The following is a 6000-nucleotide window of genomic DNA, read 5'->3' as shown; positions in this document are numbered from 1 at the left end:
TGTCTTTCTTCAGGGCTCGCAAAATCGCTAGCCCGACGTCCCGGGGCTATTGTGTTTTCCAGTCGGGCTACCAAAATGTATCAGTGCCCTGCCCGATGGGCTACCTTAAATACAGGGCTCCCACGCAGTGTTCCCTCTAAGCTGAGCGCACGTGCGACCGCGCAGAAGAAATAATGTGCCTCGCGCGCACAAAAATTATTTGGGAAGCCATTTGATTGAATGCCGCCAGTAAAAGGGAAAGAATAGCAATGCTCGGGCAAACCGCTATAGAGCTGATGTCACGACAGAGTTAGAACCGGTTTTATAGAAAGAGAACGATGTGCACCAAATGAGTCGCTGTAGAAACTGAATACTTCAGTAGTTGTGGTGCGCTCAACACGAGAGACAACGCAAACTCAATGACGTGAAATAAAACATCCTCATGTATTAAAGAAGAGTAGCTTGATTAAGTGCTGGAAATAGCGGAGGATGGGCAAAGAACGGTAACAAAACTCTGAAACGTTCAGTCACACACAAGAGTATTGTACAAACTGTACTTCATAACGTTGTTTATACAGCTATAGAAGAATTCATATGTTCACTTTTTTTTTATTTAACAGAGCTCAGCTTACATTTTGCTTCAGTTTCTATTCTATTCTATCAGTTTAAATAGTTTGTTTTGATAATATATTTTAGGCCTATATTATAGACTCAAAAACAAGGTCAGTTATTTATCAGGTTTTTTACTTTGAGTCTCTTGCTCATTAAGGCTGTATTCATTTCAAAAATACAGAGAAAACAGTGATATAGTGTAATATTATTGCCATTTCTAATATTGGTTTCCTATTTTAATACCTATACTATGAAATAACATTTATTCCTGTGATCAAAGCTGTATTTTCAGCATCATTCCTCCAGTCTTCTGTGTCCCATGATCCTTCAGAAATCATTCTAATATACTGATTTATTATCAGTGTTGAAACTGTTGGGCTGCTTAATATTTTTTTGTAACCTGTTACTTTTTTTCTTTGATTAATAAAAAGTTAAAAGAACAGCATTTATTCAAAATAGCAAAGACTTCTATTGTAAGAAAATATTTCTATCAATTTTATCCATTTAACACATCCTTGCTGAATAAAGCTTATTTAACTTTCTTTAAACTTTTTTAAAGTATCTTTAAAAAAGAAAGAAAAAAAATTCTGACCCCAAACTTTTGAATAGTTTATATTGTAACACAAAATCTCTATTTTGACTAAACACTGTTCTTTTTAACTTTTATTTTTTTTAAATATCACAGGTCCCAAAAAATACAGTATAAAAAAAAAGCAGTACAACTGTTTCCAACATTGATTAAAAATCATCATATTAGAATGATTTCTGAAGGATCATGTGACACTGAAAATACTGTTTTGCTTCACAGGAATTAATTACATTTTAAAGTATATTAAAATAGAAAACTTTTATTTTAAATTACAATAATATTTCACAATATTATTTTGTGAAATAATATTCAGTATTTTTTATCAAAGAGATACAGCCTTGATGAGCATGAGAAACTTCTTTAAAAAACTTTGATCCAAACTTTTGAACTGCAGTGTATTGTACAGTAAAAATGTTTTCTCAGGTAACCTAAAATGTACATTATTTAGTTACATCAAGAGTCAAATCAAATATAAATAGCACATTAAAGTTACACACTTTTTTGTGTGCATGCTGTACAGGTCTGGTGTAAAGAATGCTTTTGCTCAGGTGCCTGAAATGTCTGACTGATAGAGAAAAGTTTTGCTCAGCAAGAAAAAAAATTAGAGGGAACATTGCTCCCACGGGTCCTTAAATTTGATGCAACTAAATTGAAGAGTTTTTAAGGTTTTTAAATACGTTAAATGGTATAAGAAATTTTTAATTTTTCAAATTGCCTTAAATAGATTTTTAAGAATTCTGCAAATACCTTGTAAATAGTAAAATAAAACTCTTTCCTTGATATTCGTTGATATTTGTGTATTGAAAATGTTTTTGATTGACATTTATGGTCTTTATTTTATTTGGGCTAGTTAAATTATTTTCGGGCTACCAAAATCTGAAGAGTACCTGCCCGAAGGGCTACCAGGGATTTAGAAATCTTGTGTCTGAATGGGCAAATACATATACAAATGTATCAAAATACCCATCCTGCCAAGTAACTTTGTAGCTTTAACAATGATTAATCTATGTTTAATATATACAGTGGTGAACAGATGCACCGGTCAACTGGCTATTTTCTTTTTATTTTAGATCTTCTGTTCCGTGCTTGCACACAAACTGCACTGCAATAATTTTCCCAAATGCCATCTGTGTGGAAATATTACGTTATTATTATAATTAGTCTGTAAACAGCCATTAACAGAGGCTAGAGACGCTGAAGACGGACGCAAAGAGGAAAAAATGCTATAGCAGGCAGAGCAAGATCACAGTTCAAGATGCGCAAAATATAGCAATCCTAAATATTGAATTTTATATGAATGTGTTTCTGAGGGGAACTGGCTGTTTTCAGAAACGTTTACAAGGCGTTTTCTTTTCATCTTGCCTCCATATAATGCATTTAAATGAAGCTAATACGCGCAGAGCTGCTGTGTTAACAGTGGTAACCAAGGAAACAATGTATTACTGTTTCATAAGCACCACCTGCTGGCAGAGAGTAAAACTGCATCTCATTCAGCCCGTCTGCTTATTGATTTATTCTGTGGTGGCTTCTGCCAGTGCTATGAGGAATCATTCTCAGAGTCTTGGGGTTTTGATGCCAGAATTTAGATTTTATTATCAGAGACAATAAAACCGAGAGACCCTGCAGTGAATCTCCCGAATCGGTGTTCATACCTTCTTAAATACAGGTTTTCCCCTAAAGGCGGGCTCACACTGTGTGATTTTTAATAGTCTTTTGCGATTGTTGCTTGTCACACTGTACGAACATGATCCCCATGTCAGACTGTAGGATCTCAGTTGTCTTAATGTCAGACTGTACGACAGTCAAGACGCGACAAAAACGGACGTACTCAAGAAGACTTGTCCAGAGTTTTACGTCATCAATACGTGACCCTGTTCTCTCGCTATAATGGTAGCTAGCAAACAACAGCAACGTGTAGCGTTAGTTTTATTAATTACATGCCTTGATGTTAAAAGGACTTTATGGACTTCCAGTTCTACAGAGCGAACTTGAGGTAATTTTGTTATTCGAGTTTAAACATCCTGACCCTTAATAAATAAACTTTAAGTAAACTTTACCTTGTACATATATTGTTTTTACAAATAACGAAGTTGAAGTTTGAAGTTGTCGCGCTAATTGCGTCATCAAGTTCAGTGCTCCTATTGGTTCTTGGTTTGACGGTCGTCGTAGGAGATGTCACACTGCAGGAAAGTGTCTGAAATCTTCTGACACTGCCAGAATTTAATCGGAGGAAAAAAATTGATCGCAACGGCCATTAATCGGCTGTCGGTGAACATGTCAAACCAGCGATCTAGACAACCGATTTTAGCCTAGGATTATAGGAATCTTTTAGGATTTTCAAAATTTGTCTCAGACGAACAAATCGTGGCCAAAATCGCACAGTATGAGCCGGGCTTAAGGCGTGTTCAATACATTTCCTATATTGTTATTGTTTCTAGGAAACAGTCTTCATCTGTTTCCTAGAGCAGACAATAGGCCCCAATTTATGTTACATTAAAGGAAGAGACCCTATTGTGTCAAAACAGGATGTGCAGCTTTACCTTACACCATACGTCAGCACATTCCATTCTTCTGCAGGCCTCTACACATGCAGGCAGATGCAATTTTATAATAGTAGCATAACTATTATAAAATACATAATAAATTGGCAATATTCACATTGATTACAAATGATTAATTTGTATTTTGATTAATAAAACTCTTCTACATAGGTCATTTAATAAAGCTAATTTTTCATTAAACATAAACCTTTTTAATCCAAAACCACACAATCCCCCCTGATATTTTCTTACAATTCGATCACCGAATGAAAGGATAGTTGAAGCTGAATTAGAAATTCTCTTCAGTGCTGAAAACTTTTCACATGAGTGAAATGAGAGACGGGAGGGGCTCTGGAGCAGTACACAAACATACACACAGGCAGATTGAGAGGGGTTCCCTGGTTGTTTTACATTTACATTTATGCATTTAGCAGACGCTTTTATCCAAAGCGACTTACATTGCATTCAAGTTACAGTTTTTACATTTTATCAGCTCTTGCTTTCCCTGGTAATCGAACCCATGACCTTGGCGCTGCTAGCGCCATGCTCTACTATTGAGCTACAGGAAAGTTTTAAGTCCAGAAGAGGGAAGCCTATGTAACATAATGCCAGTGAGAGAGGGGGCTCCCTGTGGTCGCCACGTCTTGTGTGCTTACTTTAGCTTATTAAAACTGATCACAAGGCCTCTGTCTGTCTGATGTCGCCAGATGTTGGCGAGATGGGGGGGGCTATGTTCCTGCGGGTAACAAGTAAAATTGGTTGCACTCTCTGACAGACCGATGTAGCAAATTAGCTCAAAGTGATGAACATAATCATAACGGGTTGTTATCAATTATATATTCATCTTCAGGAATTAACTGTAGCATTAATAGAACAATAAAATGATTTGTTCGTCTGCAGTACGGACCGTTTTAATCGTCTATTGACTCTTAAGTTAAATTATTTCTCTGGCCACAAAAAATTAATTTCCTCACTAATACATCATAGAACATGTAACAAAACCGGAACGTCAAAGTGACGACCTGTGAGCCGCAGACACAGACAACCAAGTGTGAATACATATGGATGTTTAAAAGGGGTCGAAGCCTAGAAGCGCATCTAAATAGTTAACAAGGAGTTACTTGCATATTGGTTTTGTTGGTGCTGAGTAAAGTGTGCTGGTGCATGTATTATTGTATATTTTGTTTACTCACTATAACATTATCTTATTCAAAATAATAGACATGTTTAAAAATGTAATCCATGCACTGTTCTATGCAAACATGTACTAGTCTATGCAAAAGTGTGATATCCTACTGTACTGGATGTCTGAATACTGATAAATGGTCTTAGAGTGCCATCTATTGGTCATACTGAGTATAAAATGTTTTGAGGGATGAGCGACGGTCAAGGGCACAGGTGCTGCTTGTGAACTTAGAATAACCCGAGGAACTTTGGGTGACTTCCAGAATATGACAAATACGTGTAAACAACTGTGATGAATGTCTTCTGGGAGCACTGCCAACCAATGGGAGTAGAAGAAGAACTTTTACTTTTTAAAAATGGCGAATATGAAAAATGACCAGGTGGACTAGTAATTAAAAGTGGACAAGGCCAAATAAGAAAAACAGGAACTACCAAATATGGGCAATAAAAACATATATATGCTCTGTACTGACACTCACAGAACTCAGAAGCAGTTGATGTGGCCGCTGCTTCTCGGCTTTGTTATCTTGTCATAATAAAGTCTTTTCTTCCACATTTGAAACTCTGCTGTTTTGAGCCTTTCTGATTGCACCAACTGAGATCCGGACGAGAGACAACCTCTCGTGCCACGACATAGCTTGGCGTTGTCGGCAGGATTGGATTGGGGCCCCGGCGTCCTGGAGGACCGTTGCAGGCGGAGAGCCTGGGTTGACACGCAAACAATCAGAAAATTAACAAGGCCTCAGGTAAGCTAGTTTTGCTTATATATATATTGGATAAAAAGATTGTTTGCGTTGTTGACTGGGATTGAGCCTGTGATGGTGTTTTAAGGATAGGGCCTCACCAATCAACGAATTTAAAATATTAAAGTAAAACAGGTGCATATAAGATTGATGAGTTTCACATGTTAAAGAATACGCCCATTAGTTAAAAGAGCACAGATGGTGCCAATATAAAGTAGTAGTAAGAAGCCAGAAGAAGGGCTAGAAGTGAGCGTCTAAGAGGGGCGCTGAATGCCGGCAAACGCCTAGTTGAGAGGCGTGGAGATCTGTGGTTACCGGCCCTGGGATAGAGGGTGACTGCTCGGACAGATCG

At 37.2% G+C, this 6000-nt stretch overlaps 1 long non-coding RNA gene across 1 annotated transcript in view; it reads right to left on the bottom strand.

The window, feature by feature from the left end:
• Nucleotides 1–1003: 1003 nt before the first annotated feature.
• Nucleotides 1004–6000, bottom strand: part of LOC306858963 — a 1377007-nt gene continuing 1372010 nt past the window's right edge. Inside the window, exons 3-4 of the long non-coding RNA XR_013783264.1 lie at nt 1620–2148; nt 1004–1548 (exon numbers count right to left, since the gene is read on the bottom strand). This is a non-coding gene — a long non-coding RNA (uncharacterized lncRNA). The remainder of the gene's footprint in view (nt 1549–1619; nt 2149–6000) is intronic.

This window comes from Barbus barbus (genome assembly GCF_936440315.1).
Source record: "Barbus barbus genome assembly, chromosome: 39".
Taxonomy (NCBI): Eukaryota; Metazoa; Chordata; class Actinopteri; order Cypriniformes; family Cyprinidae; genus Barbus; species Barbus barbus.
The sequence above is the reverse complement of the archived record's forward strand: the minus strand, read 5'-3'. Positions and strand labels throughout refer to the sequence as shown.